The sequence below is a fragment of the Spinacia oleracea genome, chromosome 4 (genome assembly GCF_020520425.1).
Source record: "Spinacia oleracea cultivar Varoflay chromosome 4, BTI_SOV_V1, whole genome shotgun sequence".
Classification (NCBI taxonomy): Eukaryota; Viridiplantae; Streptophyta; class Magnoliopsida; order Caryophyllales; family Amaranthaceae; genus Spinacia; species Spinacia oleracea.
In genome coordinates, this window is record NC_079490.1 from 173556126 (window position 1) to 173576547 (window position 20422).

Below are 20422 nucleotides of genomic sequence, written 5' to 3' on the forward strand. Positions count from 1 at the left end.
TTCAGCGCCCAGGCTGGGGCGTTAAAGATTTCGGCGCCCAGCTCTGGGCGCTGAAAATGATTTCTGGGCAGGTTTCTCGGCGCATTGCTTCACATGTTCTTGCATTTATTTCTTTTTCTTTATTCCATTTTACTTTTTATTCGTCATAAATCAATTTTGACGCGATTTCGGAAGCCTTTTGGACTATTAGTGTTAGACGCATTGTCGTCCGGATTAATTTTTTCTATTCGTGACTCGAAACGGCTTTGAAGATGGAGTTAGGGCGCGGAAGATATGAAGATCTTTGCGTAGGCCTTTTGGGTGGGTCGAGGTGCGCGTTGCTAATGATGTGGATAATGGGGTTATGTTTTTTTTTAGCAACATTTGCATTGTTTGGATTTGATTTCCTTTGGGTTTTTTTTTTTGGGCCGCACGGGCTTGGCCCTTATGTCTTGGAAATATGGAGGGGATGGTATGGTTTATTTTGTGGATTTCGGGAATTGGTTTCGATGTCACGATTCAAGACCGAGTGGGCCTCGCTATTGGGCCTAAAGTGGGCCGCTTTATTTTCTATTTTTGCAAGTATGATTAGTGCTTTTTTAGTGTTAGGTTAATATTTTAGGAAAATTTTTACGCCTTTATTAATTTTGAAATTAAGGAAAACACACTGAAATAAATTAACCAATATTCTAAGGATTCCTATGACCATATCTAAAGTTTTATTCTTTCTATCATCTAAAGAACTATTAGGCGTTTTGCTAAAGTGCTCTCTACGGCTCAAGCCTTGGGTTTAGTCTCGTAGAACCTTCGTCCTTCGCCTGTACTCATCTTGAATTATATTCCCTTTGCGTTGACCCACTGACATGTCTTCACCCATCCGTTCTCGACCTCTTCTAGTGTAGGAGCGATTAACCGAGTTGGATTGAAACTTTCATCTTGTAGGGCTAGGGTAGTCATTACAGTCTCGTCTTCCATAGGCCTCGATTCGTTAAACAATGTCCATAGAGCTTGGTTGTCCATTATTTCAGTTGTTTCAGTCTTGGTGAGATGGGGTGCCTCATCCAAAGTATGACAATCATGGAAAATTTCAAATCCGGGTTTTAGCAGGCCATCCTGAACGAAGGGTTCAGGGAAGTCACAGCATGGGTGTTCTTCTCCTTCCCGGACAAACATACCGTTGAGGGTTCTTTGATATGGGGGAAGGAGGGTGGTTTGTTTTGTCTTGGCTGGCTTAAGGCGTAGCCTAGACAAGTGGTCAGCAATATCTTCCTCCGTGGGCTCATAGCCTAGGCCAAAGGGAGTATATTTGTTGGGTAGGGGATGGAACACGTAGTTCTTCTTCCTTATGCCCAATGGAGTTCCCGGGAAATAGCCTAGAGCTAGCAATATTTTAGGGATGACCCGGGATGCACGTGGATCTAGAAATGCTAAATTATAGTCCTCAATGACTTGGATGGCTTCATCCACTTGAAAACCGTAAAGGTCTTCTGCAGTTTCAGCCGTTCCAACCGTTATCTACGAGTGCTAGGGGGATGTTTTGTCCTTTGCATCCAACCACTAGATAGAGGGTCTTGTTGTGGGCGCCTCCTTCTTTAGGTAAGTCTTTGTCAGTAAAAACTATTGCTTTTTCCTCAACATCTCTTGTGACGTGGTTAACCAGCGAGTCAGGTGTGATATCCGTAGGGACTGAGATGAGGTCAAGTGAGCGAATAAGTTTTTCACGATGTTTCTTTGAAGTGCACATGAGATCCCAGATGGTAATCTCGGCTTTAGTTCTTTTTAGTTGCTTCAAAAGAGGATTTTCGATGACTTCTGCGACGGTGGTGTGCCGTACGTTTTCAGGAGTCTGTCTGATTGGATGTCGTCCCGGGAGGTGGGCGAATATCCTGTTGGTATACCCTTCCGGACCGAGTGAGGTTGTCAACTTTGGGCTCTTGAGGGGTGGTGTCAAGGGGAGCATGCCCGGGCCAAGTTTCAGTAAAGAGGTCCTGGTCCGATACTTGAGACAGGTAGACATCTTCCGCATCATCATCCCACACACCGCACACTTCTCTCTCGATTTGATCCATAGAGAACATGGCGAGTGGCGCACCTTGAGGCGTAATGTACACCGTAGGGTCAAAGTTTTTATTTTCTGGTTGATCGAGAGATATGTAACAAGAACCGAGTGGGCTCTTGTTGTTGTTGGGTTTGCCAAAGTTAGGGAGAGGTATTACTTCATCCTCTATCATATCTTGGATCGTGTTTTTTAGATTCCAGCAGTTTTCAGTATCGTGCCCATTTCCTTGATGGAATTTGCAATAGGTGCCCTCGACCCAATATTTGTTTTTGAATGGAGGGTCGGGTGTGGGGCCTATGGGCCTTAGCTTTCCTTGATTGGTTAGTCTTTGGAAGGCTTGTACCAGAGTCGACCCGAGTGGGGCAAACTTTCGATCTCGGGTCCACCTTCCAGGGCTCCTTCGGGTTGGGGTTTCCTCTACGGCGTGGACCTCTTGGGCTTGAGGCGTGTGGCCCCTGTTGTAGGTGTTATTTTTGTATGCAGGCTTGCTTTGTACTGTTTTTGCAAGGTCATCCTCGATCTTTATTCCTACGTCATAAACCCTTTTGAAGGTATCAAGGCCCAAGTACCTAAGGTGTTGTTTATAAGCTGGGTCTAGGTTGTCAATGAATTTTTGGACCAATTCAGTTTCAGGAGGCCTATTGATTAGTTGGGCCGCTTGGTCTCTCCATCTAGCAAAGTAGGTCGTGAAACCTTCATTTTTCTTTTGGAAGAGGACTTCCAGCTCGCGCATGGTGACTTGAAAATCCATGTTTGACGAGTATTGCTTGACGAAGACATTGACAAAGTCCTCCCAAGTGGGGAAGAGCTTAGGGTCCTGGTGGTAATACCATTTGAGTGGCACAGGTTCCAAGGACAGAGGAAAGGCGGGCAAATACATGGACTTGTCCACACCTTTCAAGTTCATGGCATTCACGAAGCTCAAGAGATGATCACGGGGGTTGTCCGTGGCTTTGAACTTTGGTAAGTCAGATGAACTGAACTTTTTCGGTAGTTTGCCGGGAAAATGTTTAGGATCGAGGGAGAAATACTTGCTCCCCATGGTTTGCTGCAGAGCCATTTTTTTGATCTTCTTCTCGTTATCGAGGTCAGTTTTGGCTTGCACAGCTGCTAAGGATTCGTTTTCCATTTTCAGTTGATTCATAAGTTGGGTCATTTGGACCATTTGGTCTCGTAATTCTTCCATGGACATGTTTGAGGGTGCGAACCGAGGTTGAGGGAGTGGAGATCCTTGAAAGGGGGAATGACGGATGGAGCTTGGAGTTACTAGACCTTGTGTTGGTGATGTAGCTTCGAGACGCACTAACCTTTGATTTTCAGATCGACGCCAAGTGGCAGAACCAGCCCTATGCATAAGACAAGCTAAAGTTTAGGCCCAAAGTTAAGCATTACTTAGTCTAGACTTCTGACTCTTTCTATTGGTGTTCTATTCTCGCTTTTGTTGGTACACTTTTGGCTCTTCTATTGGTCATTCTTTGGATTTTCGAAACATTTGCCCGTGTGACATTCAAGGTTATTTTAATTAGCATGCTCGGTTTTGGTGCCGAACATTGTCGTTATGGGAAGCCTAACAACGACACAAGGAGTTATTTATTTTATAAGTCGTTCTTAGAATCGAGCGCCTTTTTTCATACGTCCTCGTAGCAAATTGTTGCGAATTTTTTTTATTGCTACGTATATTTCACGCGCGGGCACCGAGGCTGATGTGCCTGACCAAAAGGCAAGGCAGCAACTTCAGCGCCCAGCTCTGGGCGTTGAAAATAATTGGCGCCCAGCCAGGGGTGTTGAAAATGCGTCCCTGACTGGTACTCGTATCTGTTCGTCTATCCTTTTTTCGTACGACGTAATTTTGCGTGCTTGCCTAATAACGTCCTTTACGCGTTGTGCGGCGTTGTGGGATCCGTTACAGGCCGTCCTGGGCGTCGCTCATTTTTGTGGCGATCGCCCGGGGTTGCGGAACACGTATTTTGGTTTAACTCTTTGGCAAATTGGTGTTTATGAATGTTTGGGCAATTTTTAGGGTCGTTGGTTTTCTAGCATTATTTGTCACACACAATCTCACACAATCACATAATTCGCTACACATAACTAGCATTACAACATGAAGCAAGAATAATATGTCACGTAGTTTATGATAGGCTTCTATGGGTAATATTTGCGCCGGCTTGGTACCGCTTCTATCGTAGATCCAACACGTGCCCCGGTCGAGGTAGTGCATTCAACAGACGAATTTCGTCCCAAGAGGCCAATCACGATGTAAGCCAAGGGGGCATGCACCAATGAGAGGGACCTAGTGGGCGAGCGATTGGGTTTGGGACAGGTGTACTACTAGCGAAAATGCCGAGTGGAGAACATTCGAAGCGTATGCACCCCCCGAGTGGCGATGGGTATCCTTAGTCCCAACTCCCGAGATGAAACACACCAAGGGAGCCAAGATTCGTTATGCGGTTCTGTCCATTCGCATTAATATGCTGATTTTCAGGTCGTCCCAACTTGATAAGGAAATAAACGCGGAGTAGGATCGTTTCACCCTTCGGCTATTTTGATTACCTACGAGCACGAGTATTTCATTAACGTTCCCCAGCGGAGTCGCCACTGTGAGGGGGTCGAAAAAGCACGAGGCTAATGCGTGACCTCGTCCCTCGTGGGCTTGACGTTGTCAGATCAAGTGTAATTGGATTTCCTGTGAGTTTACACCCAATCGACTAGTAATATAGGAGTCGGCATTCAATTTTTAATGACAATGAGAAAAATTGACAAAACCCGGTTATCGTGACATAAAGGGAGTGCAATTATGTTCGACCACGACGGTCATAGGTTCCCTTGTGATCCCTGGTGTGGGGATCGCTCAACGTACACCCGCGGGGCAGAGATTGAGAGTTCGGGGGACTGTAACTACCGAGAGGAGTGCTCATCGTTAACTCCAGAGGCAGGTTATCCTTACTAGCTCAACATAAATAATTGAAGGGACATGCGTTAAACTATTAAACTATTCTGAATTGATTTTAGCAATATGCAACACATAACACTAAATCGATCGTGATTATCTTATTTAGATTGATTTAAGGTACCTAGCATGATAATTCAATTGTCCAAGGTATTATCTTATTAGGCGTGATAGATCAATCAAGTTAATAGTTTGACAATTTTATAAAAGGGTGATGAAAGAGATTAAATCATATGAGGGACACATTACAACGCACCCTTGAGAGGTGCGTTACGGTTCTTAGAAAACTAACCACTTGGCTTTGCTATTTCTCCTTTTATTTAACGAATCTCGGGTTTCTAAGCAGTGTTCCAGTATTTAGGCTTAATTCATCAAGCTACAAGGGGCAGGATGCGTTCTGTTCGACTTTTGGGTCGATTGCGACAGAACGCCGGATCAATTTCGCAGCGTGAGGCTAGGCTTAAGGCTAGAGTCAATACTCAGGTTATGGAATTGTCCTTTTCACGTCGGTTTTGAGGCTGTATTTATAGGGAAAGAGTTTGTGGAAAGATAGATTTTTAGAATACGAATCCAAAAAGAATTCGGAGACGACACGGCCCCAGGCATTTTCAGCGCCCAGGGCTGGGCGCCGAAGATTTCGGCGCCCAGATCCAGGCGTTGAAAATGGGATCTGGGCCGAGTTCTTTGTCAGATTTGGACTCTTACAACGCGGAGCTTTTGAGACTTATCCGAGTCTTTTAGTACTAACTTTATGACGGAATGCGTCTGGGCCCGTTACGAACTCTAGGTTTGTTAGGATTTTAATTAATACGTAACTCTTACTTTCGAATTATACCAGGAATAGAATTCCTTTTACAAATTCTATCTCTTTTAGGATTTATGTTGGAGTGCAACACCTAATTCTGACAGGTTTCTATCTTTTATGACTTTGCCACTTTTAACAACTACCTTTTACGGCAGCTACTATCTTTAGCAGGTTTCCATAAATAGCAGTTTTGGCTGAAATAAAAAGGGTGATTGAGATTCGTTATTTTATAGGAGATGCGTTGCCAAGTGGAGATTTGTGTTCTCATCATCGAACCTTCCCTTTCGGAAATGGGGACAAAAGTAGGTGTCTACACCACCTAGGATTACTATTGGTTTCGGCCAATGAAAAATAAGATTTCTAATTTATTTTTGAATTAAAAAATCGAGTGTCATGTACTCCGTAGATAATTAATTAGGTGACACGTAGATATTTTAATTAATTAATTATTAATATATACAACTCCATACAAAATCAAACACTCTAGTAATTAAAAAATAAATCTAAAATAAAAATTCATCCAAAATATAACACTAATCTATAAATTCAATCCAAAATCAAACACTAATACAATATTAGAGCACCACGTAGAAAATCTAATGGTTTCAGCCAATGAAAAATAAGATTTTAAAATTATTTTTGAATAAAAAAAGTCGAGTGTCGCGTAGATTAGGTGCCACGTATGTATTTTTATTAATTATTTACTAATATTACGCATATATAACTTCATCCGAAAAGTCAAATACTCTAACAATTAAAAAATAAATCTAAAATGAAATTTAATCCAAAATCAAAAACTAATCTAATATAATATATAAAATATAGCAGTTAGTATATATAGGAGTTTTATTTTAACTTAACAATTTAATAAAATGAAAAATAAGATTTCTAATTTATTTTTTAATTAAAAAAACTGAGTGCCATGTAGATAATTAATTAGGTGACATGTAGATATTTTAATTAAATTAATTATTAATTTATACAACTCCATACAAAATCAAACACTCTAATAATTAAAAAATAAATCTAAAATAAAATTCATCCAAAATAAAACACTAATCTAAAAAATTAAACTCATCCAAAATTAAACACTAATCTAAAACAAATTCAATCCAAAATCAAACACTAATCCAATATTATAGCACCACGTAGAAAATCTAATGGTTTCGGCCAATGAAAAATAAGATTTCAAAATTATTTTTGAATAAAAAAGTGGAGTGCCACGTAGATGAATAATAGGTGTCACGTATATATTTTTATTAATTATTTACTAATATTACGCATATACAAATTCATCCGAAGTCAAACACTCTAATAATTATAAAATAAATCCAAAATGAAATTTAATCTAAACATCAAAAACTAATATAATATAATATATAAAATATAGCAGTTAGTATATATATGAGTTTTATTTTAACTTAACAATTTAATAAAATCCTAAAATCTAGTTTTTATATATTAAAAAGACTAGACACTAGAATAACGAATGAGTAAACCAAGTATCCAGTTGTAGTGGACTAGTGGATAGTACAAAGATATATATATAGAAATTTCTACCCCTTATCGCACGTATATTAGAAATTTCAAAATTTGAAGCCATTATGCAGTCAATTTCATGGCAAACTAATCAAACACTTTGTGGTATACAGAAAACGAAAGCCAATAAATGGAGTTTTATTGAGTCCCCTTTACATGTTTAAGGTGGTACGTTGATCTTATTGTGCAGAGTCTTGTGACTCTTGTGCCCTCCATAAAAGGCAATTGAGTGGTACGGTATTTGTTTATGCCAAATTTCGTCTAGGGGCGATCTTTGGCTCGGGTCGACACTAACTAAGCAATGAACGAATAAAGAGAAACAAGAGAGACACGACACAGAGAAGTGTTGACGCGGAAAACCCAGGAATAAGGTAAAAAAACGCGGATAGCTATGAGGCTATCAATTCACTAAGTATTCTATCTGATTGTTTATGCTTCTTCAAAGGATTAATACAAAGAAATTAAAGTACAATAATAAAAATTGGTTGAACGTTTGATAGCTTGAGAGTTTGAGTGCTTGAGTTAACTTGTTCCTTCTGATACGCTGTGTCTTTCCTTTTATACGTAGAGCACAACGGCTTTATTGGTTAGGAGAATCCCTACAAAGTCGGGATTTCCTATAGGTCGTTGCCCATTATCTTCTCCAGTCTTCAACAAATTCCGTATTATCTGGTCAATCCTTGGACTCCCTCTGCTCTTATAACGGCGCTATCTACCTTGGGCTTTGGGCTTAGTTTTTGACCTATCTTCGCTTGTTTGCCTGTCGATCGTCATTACTTCCTTATCGCTAATGCTTCGTCACTGGTCCTGTGTCGCCTCTGCCTCGTCGCCTGTCTTTTTATTTGACGCGTTTGCTTGGTGCAATGTTACCTACGACACGACAATACCTGGGTGACACGGCATGATCAAACATCAAAGCAGTTATGTCGTTAGTCCAAAAAGTGGGATAACAGTATTCCTATAACATTATTTCCCACATTTTATTCTTCTTTTACCATTTCGATTTACTTATTACAAAAATGTAAATTGTTTTCACTCTAGAACATTATGCACGTGATGCGTGTTACACGGCTTCTAGTTTTATAAAAAATTGAACAAAAACAATAATGATATACTCCTAATTAAAAAGTAAGGACGTAAGATAATTAGTCTACAAGGAGAATACAGAACACCTCATAAGTTAACATAATTAAAAATAATTATTTGTGTTTCATTATATCCATACATACTAAACACGGGAATGGTAAAGATCTCATGTCGTGTCACAATGGTGATATGGCACGCCTATGTGTTATATATGTATTTGGAAACTAAAATATTTAGATTATGTAACCTATTATACATGTTACAAAAAATGTAGGAAAATCTTAATATTCTAATTTACAAATTGAATAATGTAATTTTTTATTTCAAAAAAAATGATTCTAATTTGTATAGGAAATTAGAAAAAAAATACTTTTAATTATTTATATGATATACTATGTAGGAAATTAAAATGAAAATTAGTTTTATTAATTTATACTTAGAAAATAAAAAAATGGGTGTGATGTTGAAGGAAAAGATAGGTGTTGTTCTTTTCCTTTACAAATGGTTGTGATGTTGAAGGGCCGTTCTTCCTATCTAGATGAACTAAAGCATGGTGCGTGACTGGGGTGTAGTGAGGCTGAGAGATGAACGGCCCTTCTACTACGAAAAAGTCATAATTAAAACTAACCTAATCATTGAAATTGATAGTAAAATTGATAGTAAAAAGTCCTAATTAAAAATATTGAATTGATAGTAAAAAAAAAGTTGATGACGCCTATATGTACCATGAAATGCCGACACGTAAGATTGCGACAACAAAATATTGTCGCAACTTGCGACCTATATCATCGTCCAAACTAAACATTGAGATCAACAAGATGGTTTCCAATTAATAAAATTTTCAATATTTTATTTAGAAGCATCGAATAATTACGGTATGTATAGTGCAACTTCGTGGAATGTTTCTGTTAATCCATCCAAATAGGAAAAGCAAAGACTTAAATTGATGTACAAAAGAAGTTCTTTTAGAGGGAATTATAGTTCCATTTTCATTTTTTTTTTTTTTTTTTTTGACATAGGCTTAATTTGCAAAATTTAAAGAGTTTACACACTGTTACAAACTACCAGTTACAGAAAAAGAAATACTACCAGGAACATTACAAACACTTATGTAACAAACTACAAAGAAATCGTCAAGGGCCGAAAGGGAATCATTCTCTTTTTTGGTGAACCTGTGCTTGTCGACACGACTTTGTTTACAACGCCAAAGAGTGGTTAGCGTGCCAAAGCCCTTGTTGCCGGTGATCTCCTTATAGTAGAGCAAGTTGAGGTAGACATTGAGAGACCCCATGGAATACCTATGGAACTTGGAAACCAAAGAAAGAAGAGGAAGAGTAGTAACGCCACAGATTGGTTGTAAAGAGCTTGTGATAATCTCACAAGCAACATGAGTCAAGAAAACGTTTAAGGACTCGGTAAGCATGCTATAAATCCCTAAAAAATAGGGAGCAGCGTTCAAATAGAAGATTTTGAAAGCGGTGAGAAACTTTCTCATCGCTAACCTAAATTGAGAATTAACCAAAGTCAATCTCAATGACCAAACTACAACCCAAACCCATGAACCCCAAAACCCCCTTCCACACACATCTCCTAATCTCGGCCTAAACCCTCCAAGACCACTACCAAAGGCAATTGAATATTCCTTATCAAGACCCAACATAACACCTCCTCCAAAATCCACACTCCAAACTTCAGAGGAAGAAGAAGGAACATCAAATTTTATTACCTCTCTACACCTATTCATTAAACTCAACCTGACTACATCAAACATCTTATTTGGAAAATCCCACATAGAACCCCCAAACACACCAGATATATTTGAAAACCACAGATTCATAACAAAACCAACAACCTCATATGGGTACCAACAAACCAAAACAAAGAGAAACCAAACAACAACACCCCACAAAGGCCATAACATCATCTTGGTAGAATGATCCATCAAGGATAACACCTAACAACTAACAACTACACACTCAAAAGAGTATTAACACTTCCTAAAGCACAACAACATACACTAACTCGACAATCCTACAACCTAGACTTGGAGTAACTAGAAACAGGGAAGAGAGACAGAACCACTTCAAAACCGGACAGACGATTAAAGCCTTGAAATCGGACAGAACACCAAGCAACAAACCCTCACCGTATCTTCACCTTTACCGTCGAAACTCCACCTTTTCAGAGACCTTTTGACGGCGGCGATAAGATGAGTCCTGATGTTAGAGACCCGAATTCCTAAATTCACATACCTTACACAGATGAACTAGGTAAGAAATGAAGCAATCCCCCAAGTTGAAACCCAAACCCTAATTTCACCTTTACCGTTGAGACGGTGGCGTTAGGGGAGGAGCTTGAGTTTAGAAAACAACTTTTCTCCAAGGCAGAACAGCAAATCGAGAAATTAATACCAAAAACTTAAACCCTAGCCGAACCTTTACCTTTACCGCCACTACAAGAAAGCGCTTGATTACCGACTAAATTTACCGACTGCTAGAAAAGTAGTTGGTAAAACAAAATTTACCGACCACAAAGGAAGCGGTCGTTAATTCACCGACCACTTTGGAAGCGGTCGTTATTTTTTACATTTACCGACCGCCTATATAACAGTCGATAAATTAGCGACTTCTCCCCCATGTGTTCCGACTAAATAGCAGTCGGTAAAAACCTGACTTTTTCCAAAATAAATTCAACATTTTACCAACCGCCCAAGCAGTCGGTGAAAAGTAATTTACCGACCGCAGACTAGATAGTCGTTAAAATATCATTTACCGACTGTTGGAACAGTTGCTGAAAAACAAATTTACCGACCGCACTTAAGATAGTCGGTAAAAAGTAATTTACCGACCAACCTAACAGTCGCTAAAAAATTATTTACCGACCGTTTTAAGGGCGGTCGCTAAAAATTATTTACGAAAATAAAAATAAACAGGCCACTTTGGGCTTTCTCATCCTAAAACCTAGCCCATATAAAAGGAAACCTTACCCTTCTCCCTCTCCTCTCAGCCGTTCCTCTTCCTTCTCTCCTCTCATATTGAATATCTCATATTCTCTACTCTTCTTCTTCTAGATTTGAGGTCTATAATTTCAAGGAACAAGGGAGATTTGATGTTTTTTTTTTGTAATATGGTTTTTTCTTAATTTGTCCTCACTTGCCTTTGATTCCTTCTCTTGCCTTCGATCTCGTTCTTCTCCACTCGTCTCTTTCCTTTTTTCGGATTCAAGGTGAAAAAAATTCGAACAAATAAAAGATTTTCCGGATTTAAATTTAATTTTTGTTGCATTTGAATATTTGATTGTTTTTCTTTTGTTTTAGATATGTTTGGTTCATTTCGCTCATCACCGCACTTGCATTTCCATCGCCGACAAATAATCACCGGAAAAGGTTGGTTTTTAGGTTTTAGTCATAGAATGGAGGATCACGATTGATGTTTTATGGTGAAAAAGATTTGGGTTTCTGATAAAGAATCAAAGATTGATGTTTTTTAGTGAAAAATCCAAGTCTAGAGGTTTTTGTACATGATTTTTATGTTTTAGTTGCAGATCTGGATTTTTTAAGATTATTCTTAATATTAGTTTTAATTTTTGGGTGGTTAATTTTTTGCATCCTTGTAATTAATTTTATTTTATTGAGATATATAACTCTATTTTTTTGGATTGGATTTATTTAAGCACCCTCTTTATAAAATTGTTATTTTATTTCTATATGTGTATGTTGGTAATTAATTCATACCCTTTTTCTTTGTTCTAGTAAGTTAGTTTTAAAATATTGAAGATGAAATTGGTTAGTGTAAATCGGAATATTCAGCAAATTTAAAGCAGATATGTCTTCACTCATACTCTGCTTTAGTGGAGAATTAGGGACTAATCAACAGATTATGTATATATGGCATTGGGTTGTGCCTTCATGCCAGTGGGTTTGGAAAGGCATATCACGCAAACTCAAATTATTTTGTTTGGAAGAAATCAAAACCATTGACTGGTTTTCTTTCCAGTTAGATGGTTTTGATTTTTTTTTTTACTTTTTTAATTAAAATTACCGACTGCCAAAGCGGTCGGCAATTTACTAATTTACCGACCACCTAAGCGGTCAGTAATTTACCGACTGCTTAGTTGGTCGGTAAATTAGTAAATTACCAACTGCTATGACAGTCGCTAAATTAACGACTGCCAAAGCAGTCGTTAAAGTGCCGACTGTAAAGGCAGTCGATAAATTACCAACTCCTAAGCAGTCGCTATTTCAGACGGTAAAGTTTAGCGACCGCTTTACAGTCGGAGTTTTCTTAATTACCGTCCAGGTGAACACTGACCGATCTTTTACGACCGTTGGCGGTCGCTAAAACATTTACCAACCGTATTTCGTGTTTTACCAACTACTTTTGGCGGTCGGAAATTAATCAATTTTTTGTAGTGCGCCAAGATCGGCGTGCTCCGACACTACAAGACGGCGGCGATTCGGTTGGATTCGGTATTAAATCCGGAAAGTTGAGGCAAGCGGATCAGAAAGCCTCCCTCCTAAACCAAGCCGAAGATTAAACTACTATAGCTACCACCTTCGTCGGCACCGCAAAAGAGCTGCAAAGGAAACCTATCAACCTTATTTCAGTCACCCAAAATCGAAACCCTAACTTCGATTTGGTCAGAATCCTTGATGCAAGCTTCGCCAACGAGAATTAAACACAAAACTACCCAAACCTATATCGGTGGCTCACCGGCGACCCGATTTATGAGTCAAGATCTGGCCGCCGGTGAGCAGGGAAGAAACTAGGGTTTTTGTTTTTTGGGATTTTAGAGAGAAGTTAGAGAGTTTAGAGAGAGAAGGGTTTTTTTGTCATGTTTGTTTCCATTTTCATATTGTAGATCAAGAAACTTTCCATAGGCATTTCCCAAAAAAGCCTTTTGAAAACTACACTACGACCTTCTGTTTGATGTGAATGAAGTGTGTATGGGTTCAGCTTATTTAACAAACTAGATTAGATCCCGTGCACGTACGGATTTTAATCATTTTTTTCACAAAATATTTAAATGAATATCTCCGAATCTACTGCATAGTTATAACATTTTTAACATACTATTTTAAATTTATTCATCTAATATGCATATTTAAAATGCTAATATGATAATTCGACCAAAATATTGAGTGATATATTTTCCATTATTAATATAGCGATTTGACTAAAATATTACCAATTTAGAATAATTATTATTACGTCGTATCTATTATTGCCATAATTCATAAACTAAATTTTATTTTCATACATAAATAAATTACAAAAAAAGGTAGAGAATAAAAATAAAATAATACAGATACACTTTTTGGGAAAGTGATTTTTGGCGGGTAAAAATCACACCAGGAATTGACAGGTGTCATTCCTGATGTCTCTTTTAATATATAGTAATAGATTGATAATAGATAATGTGCGTACTATGTTAGTGTGTTATGAATAATCGTACTAGGCTATAGCTCGACTTTCGCATGATAAAACCAAGCAAAACATAGTTACTCTTCCTCGTATTTTAAGTTGGAATAGTTGGATAGCAGGATAGAAACTTGAAAGTTGAAACATGGTTGACGTGAAATCAGTACCCGTTTATGAATTTATGCAATCAAATAATCAATGTGAATTATATTACCCTACCTGGCGGATTGTGCAAATGGGGTTGGGTCCATTGTTGACCAAATCAAAAGTAAGTCTCCCCATCTCACAAATTATTTTGTTAGCATAATCAAACGCCAGTAAAGTCCGCGCCCACACGGGCTGAAGTAATCAAAGCCTTCGTCTCGACCAAGATGTGGGGTATGCAATATACTTCCTCATTTTCTTAATATTAGTCTTTGGTGTACGCGATGCGTTGCGCGTGAATTTTAAAATACATGTAGGTTGACATAAGAAATAAAAAAATTATTAACATAAAATGACTATTTTTTTACTTTCTTTCAGAAAATATCTTAACGAATAGTTTAATACCAATTCTATATTTCATCAAATATAACATGTTGAAAAGTTAAGAAAATGTTTAAAAATATATAGCAATCCGATGTGTGATTTTTGTCGTCGTAAACGATAAATCTCATAACAGAATTTATATATGTTTTTATTTTCCTAATTTGTGCATGGATTTGGGAGAAGAATATATGTACTCACATGCATGTATCAGCACGACTTCAAGAAAAACGGTGATGGAGTTTTTAGAGAAACGGTGATGGAGTTTTTAGGGAAACTCGTTTGTTTGATTTACTCTTTTTTCTTAGAATTGTTCAGACTTCTATTACTATTTTACTTTTCCATTTATAAAATAGAGAATTTGCCAACTAAAATAAATTTATAATATTATTTGATTTTTTTTTCTTCATTAATTATATTTGACTTATTGACTGGTTTTATTGTTTCGTGAAAGAAAATGAGATGTCGAAAAAGTATTTGACCAAAAAATCGACCATTTCTCTCTCTATTTTTCCTCTCAAAGAAGTAAACCCAAAAAAACTTCAAACCCTAGCCGCCGCCATCGCAGGCACGTTGGTGGCCGAAGTTTAAGGTCGTCGGCGAGCCTGCCTTAGCAACCGATCGACACCATAGCTTGATTCCTCTTGTTTGCGGTGGTTTCTCTGAGAGAGAAGAGGAAGACGGAGTCAAGCTTTTCGCCGACGATTGTTTGTACCTCCTCTTAGTTTGCTACTCTTCTCGCCGGATCTTAGTGTAATTAGTGTTCAATTCAACTGGTAAAGAGCTAGCCATCGTGTGTTTTGGGAAGGATTGCTTGTTCGGATTTTCAACCACCATCACCTAATTCAGATCTATCCTAAACGCCGCCGTCGATAATCTCGTCGGTAAAAGGTAAAAGTTTAGGGTTAGGGTTTCTATGTTGGATTAGGAATTGCTAGTTTAAGGTGTTGATTCAAATTTCTAGGGATCTTTGGCTTAACTTTAAATTATTCCGTGTCGCCGCCGTCTTGTAGTGTCGGAAAACGCCGATCTAGACGGTAAAGGTAAAGATTAGGAGTAGGTTTTGCCCATTTTCGTATCCCTTTGGCTTTAACTTCAAATTATTCCTTGTCGCCGCCGTCTTGTAGTGTCGGATAACACCGATCTTGACGGTAAAGGTAAAGATTAGGAATAGGTTTTGGCCAAATTCGTGTCCTTTGTAGTCCTTGCCTTGTTGTTTATGGCTTTCTCTGATTTTAGTATGTTAAGTAACTTTTGGGTTGTTTTGTTTATTTTGATGAAATTAGTTTGTTGGTGTCTCTTTGAACTGGTTAGCAAATTCCCTATGGTAGTTGTGATATTTGGTCATGTGTGGTTTTATATTATGTGGTTTTTATGTGATTATGGTTTTTGGTTATGGTCGTTGTGAGGATGCTTTGAGGAAGCAGTAGGGGTGGAAATAGATTACAGGAGGATGAAAGTGAGGAGAATAAGTGTCCTCTCCTATACCAAATTAGGGTGTTTAAGTTTTGGTGAAGTGCGTCTTTGGTTAGTGGTCTTGGCATTGGTGTTAATCTGGTTAAGGGAAGGAGGTTTGTGTGGAAGTAGGGCATGTTGTTCATGGGGTTTGGTTGTTAGTTGGTTCTTGAGAGTTAATATTTCAATTAATTCTCATTTTAGGTTAGCGGTTAGATTTATTCTGGTCGCTTTCAAAATCCTTTATTTAAACGCTGCTCCTCAATTTTTGAGGGTTCATAGCATGCTTTCTGAGTCATGGGTAATGACTCTTTTTTGTGAGCAAAGTGTTTCGCTTACAATGTTGTCTCAACCAACTCGTGAAGGTCCTTTTCTTCCCCTTCTTTTCTTGTCTCTCAAGTGTCACAAGTTTCCAGAGATCTCTCCTACAGTCTACCATTCCAGCTTCGGGTCTGTCATCGACAAAGAAATGATAACCAAATGTGGAAATCAACCACTGGTTTTGAGAAATCAGGGAATACAAGGAGAAACAACTAATTCAGTTGTGTTAATTAGTTTTTGTATAATAGCTACTAAAGCCCAGTCTAATGTTTTGGTAGCTTTTAGTTATAGGTTGTAATCATGTTTTTAAGTTCTATGCAAATTTAAGCCTATGTCAAAAAAAAAGAAAAAAAAAAGAAAATGAGATATATTACGGGGATGATTTCCCTATGTTTTTACTTCCTTACTTGCTTTTATGTTTGTTGGAGAAATTATTAATTATTTGTTGACTTTGGGTTGCCACATTTTCAATATGGAAGATTCTATGCATGATACTATTTGATTTTCCAAATTTGCTAATTTGCATTTAAATTGTGAAGTTGTCTAGAGTATTTTATTCAATTTCACAGGAGGACACCAAAAGGTCAATTACTAAAATGACCTCAGAAGTTCCCTTATAGAATAGAGATATAGATGCATCATACGAAATACAGACTATTTATTTATTAACTTTGACCACATATATTACTACCGTCAGGGGCGGACCCAGAAATTTATAAATGGGGGTCCAAAAAAAATTTGTGATTTGCTTTTTAATTTCTCATATTTGCTCTTTATAGAGGGTTAAAGGTGAGAGGTAAGTACTCGAAATATTAAAAACGCTATAATAAAATATGTGGAGGATTAATGAACTTTAATTTTGGATTTTCATAGCAATAAAACTCAACACCTAATCCAAATTGCAAACAATAACTTGGCGCAATTTCAATTTAAAATGAAAAAAAATGAGTTTTTCATACTTTGAATGAGATTTACTTTATTACAATAATTACCACTAGAAGTATATCTTATGAAAAATACAAAATATTTTTGAAGAAAAAAATTACATTACTATTTTTTTTTTTTTGTAAAAGAAAAATCATGAACCATTATAGGAAAAAAAAATGAATAAAAAAATAAACATAAAGAATTTAGATGATCAACGAAGGGGACAAGTAAAAGACAAAAAAAAAGAAAAAAATCACCTTTAAATTCGGCTTAAAAGGATTTGAACCCTAGTCACTTGGATAATATTGTATTCAAGCAACCACTATACTTCAAGTACATTTCATTGTCATTGATGTAAGTTAATTATACGTAACTTAACTATTTCAAGTGTAATTAATTACCCCCAACATCAATTTTACAGTTTTTTTCAAAAATTATGGAGGTCCCTTTGGACCCCTCAAAAGCTATGTAGGTCCGCCCCTGACTACCGTCCCTTTTTATTCTTTACGTTTGGTATCATGCACGCGATTAATGATTAATTAATGTGGATTGAGATTCCTTCTCTTATTTATTTAAATAATGCAAATTACGTTCATTTATAATGTTTTCACTTTTATCAAAAATCCGACATCGAAAAAGTGTGAAATTAAGATTTCATATTCCAATGGAAAAATGTGAGAGATTAAATGCCCCAATGAATTTAATTGATTAAAATAACCATTTGGTACAGTTTTTGACAAAATATTAGGGGTATTTATATTATAATATAAAAGGAAATATTCCAAACGTAAATATTAAAATGGAACACATAAAACGGAATACGCAAAGAATAAAAGGGACAGAGGGAGTGATATGTTGTATTTTTAATTTTTACTCGTATTTGATTAATCAATATTTTTTTTCAGAATATCTAAATTTTACTCCTAATTTTTATTAAGACATACTAGTACGGAGTAATTAATTATGTTGATGGTCAAAGATATATAAATTAGTTTATAAAGTCAACATGATGCATTTATTGTGAAACCGAGAAAGTGTGAACATTGATTTTAATAAGCCTTCAAAATTGAAGTCGTAAAAAGAGTATATAAAGTTGTACTCACACAATCACTGAGCGTGACAAACTTAAATTTTGGTGAGCTAAGTTTTTCTTAGGTTTTGAGATTACGTCTCCGACATTTGGAGTCGTACTATAGACAACTGACTCCGTTTTTGAATACTCGTAATTGTTTGATTGATACTTGTCAAACTACTAATTTGCCATAATTATATGTAATTATATATTACTAAAAACTTTAAAAAGAAAAATATTTGAAAAATGTATATTACTTCCTCCATCCAAGAATAGTCGTTACACTCTCTTGGGCACACAATTTAATGCGATAAGTTATAGTGTGGCTATCAATTATTAAATTATTGAAAAAGTAGATGTGATAGGAGTTAGTGAGGTATTTTTTTAATTGAATGAGAGAGGGTGTGGGGACAAAAAAAATTAGTGGGAAGATAGAGACAATATAATAATTGTGGGGTCATTCCTAATTTAGAAATGTAACAACTAATCCGGGACAGACATAAAAGAAAAGTGTAACAACTAATCTGGGACGTAGGGAGTAAGAATTATCCAACAACATATTACATAATAACATTTAATTTTTATATACTCCCTCCGTCCCGGAATACTCGAAACGGTTTGACTTTTTGCACTATTCAATTCACATAATTCACTTTGACCCTATTTTATTTCAATTATATGAAAACAAATGTTAGTATATAATATATTGTTGGCTTCATCTTAATATATATTTTCAAAATATTAATATTTTATAAGTTTTTATAACATGTAGTTAAAGATATTGATGGTCAAAGTTGTGCATTGGCAAGCATGTCCGGTCAAAACGTTGCGAGTATTCCGAGACGGAGGGAGTATTAGTAAGAATTTGGTCAAAATTGAGGTATAAATATTATAAAAGTTAAATTATTGCAAATGTTAAAAAAACATAGGGAGTAATTAGTTTAAGCAAGACTAGGCTTTCTTTGGTTTCGAATGGAGTGGTTTTTTCGATACATTGCTAAGATTGCGAACAAGCTAATTAGTTCTATGTAGGACTGTCAAATCTCAATCCGAACCGTTGAACCCGCTGGGTTAATCCGAATCGTTAAGAATCCGAACCGTTAATAACCCGTTAGTTGGAACCCGAAAACTAACCGAATCGATAACATTCAACCCGAACCTGAACCGTCTCGAAAATATTAAACCGATTAAGACCTGATACCCGATAACAAACCGCCATGCGTCAACCCGGACCGTTCCTACCCGAACAGAATGGACCCGAAAATCGTTAATGACCCGATTTATTTCAATCCGAACCGTTTCAACCCGGGAAAGAACCGTTCACAGCCCGAACTGTTTCAACCCGAACCGTTTAGAACCCGAACTGTTTCAACCCGGACCGTTTACAACCCGGACCGTTTAGAACCAGAACCGTTTACAACCTGTAACCTGTTTACGACCCGTTTAATTCAAACCGTTTAAACTAATTATGATCATCAATTCATCAGTTATTAGCTTATTAGAGTAATAAAATGTACGGAGTAGAATGTTATATTCCTTAATTCTTGACAATGTTATAAAGGTATAAAACTCATGAATTTGTATTGTTTTATTAGCCATACACTCTTTTATTGACTCGTATTCAACTGACTAAACGTCCGATCGATCATTAAACTAAATTGATTTAATTCAATACCTTATAAGCTTATAACCTAAGAACTAATCCAACATTGTTTGTAATTTGTATCCGAATTGATCTGACGAAACATGAACCCGACCTGATGTGAACCCGACCTGATATGAACCCGACCCGATTACAATCCGGCTAAACTCGTTAACAAACCGAACCGAATTGACCCGACCCGACTACAATCCTACCTGATCTGACCCGACCCGATATGAACATGACCCGATATGAACCCGACCTGATTATAACCCGAACCGATATGAACATGAACCGATACGAACCCGACTTAATTCGTTTATGACCCGACCAAATATGACCCGACCCGATATGGACCCGACTTGATATGAATCCGTACCACATAACCTGAACCCAAACTGAACCGTTAATTTTTCAACCCGACCAGAACCGAACCGATAGCAAAATAAACCGATTTCAACCCGAACCGATGACCCAATTTGACACCTCTAAATCTATGGATTGAGTCACGACTCACTAGTTGCAACGACTCCCTTACTAGACGGCTAAGCCGCTATTCCTTTTTTACTCGTACTAGTAGCACTAGCACAGCCGAAACAGTTGTTTTATTCTCCCTACTGATCAAACAACTGGTGAATTTTATCA